The sequence below is a fragment of the Sinocyclocheilus rhinocerous genome, unplaced genomic scaffold, assembly GCF_001515625.1.
Source record: "Sinocyclocheilus rhinocerous isolate Xijiao unplaced genomic scaffold, SAMN03320098_v1.1 C36159679, whole genome shotgun sequence".
NCBI classification, from domain to species: Eukaryota; Metazoa; Chordata; class Actinopteri; order Cypriniformes; family Cyprinidae; genus Sinocyclocheilus; species Sinocyclocheilus rhinocerous.
This window is the reverse complement of record NW_015774710.1, coordinates 1-866: the sequence shown is the minus strand read 5'-3', so window position 1 is coordinate 866 and position 866 is coordinate 1. Positions and strand designations below refer to the sequence as shown.

General features: G+C 38.8%; 1 long non-coding RNA gene across 1 annotated transcript; it reads right to left on the bottom strand.

Moving 5' to 3' along the window:
- Nucleotides 1-6: 6 nt before the first annotated feature.
- LOC107735589 (uncharacterized) lies at nucleotides 7-834 on the bottom strand. Its single transcript, XR_001639454.1, has 3 exons — nucleotides 740-834; nucleotides 215-269; nucleotides 7-128 (listed from the first exon to the last, which is right to left on the bottom strand). It is a non-coding gene; the product is annotated as an uncharacterized LOC107735589 (long non-coding RNA).
- Nucleotides 835-866: the final 32 nt, after the last annotated feature.

Genomic DNA, 866 nt, shown 5'->3' with positions numbered 1-866 from the left:
TGTGTGTGTGTGTGTGTGTGAGAGAGAGAGTGTGTGTGTGTGTCTCACGCTGTATTCCTGGTGTACAGTGACACAGTGTACGTCCCTGTATTGCTGGACACTCGAACCATAAATCCACCGTCTTTCGCCTAAACACACACACACACACAATTATTAATAAAGTATGTTTAACACACATTTTTCTGAACAGTCACACTGATACAGACACACACACCTCTTTCCTGAGCTGCTCTTCAGCTTTGTTGCGATTGACATTTTTACAAAACCATCTGAAACACAAAACACAAACATAAACAAGTGAAGTTTAAAATCTGACCATAAAATACAACCCTAAAAAACAGACATACAGCAACATGCGTTTGCACACAAGTGGACGTTTCAATCACTCTCTGAAGTTGATGAACGTCTAAAGTGAGCAGAGCTGGAATACACTGAAAGAAATCTGGTGCTGGATTCACTTTGAAGCCATTTTCACTCAGAAATTGCTAGTAAATTTAACAAATGATAACAAAAATCGCGCAAGTAATGCATTGAATTAAACCTGAGAGTTATAAATTGAAATTTTTTAAGCAACTCAAATATAAGAGTGTTTTCATTTGTCACACAATTTCAACATTACATCTTTCCCTGACCTCCGTTTGTGTGCTTTCATAAGAGTTTCATGACTGCGCTTTTACTCTAACATGAGGAGAATGAGTCGTAATGAAGAACGAGTAGATGAGTGATTGATTTGACTCACATGAACTGCTCCAGCGTGTCTGACTCCTTCTCAGTCACGTAGTTGCTCGGGATGTAGCCCTCCTCTCTAAAACACACACAACAACTACATAAAAAAGTTTGTCAAGACAAACTTTAGGTTGGCTTGA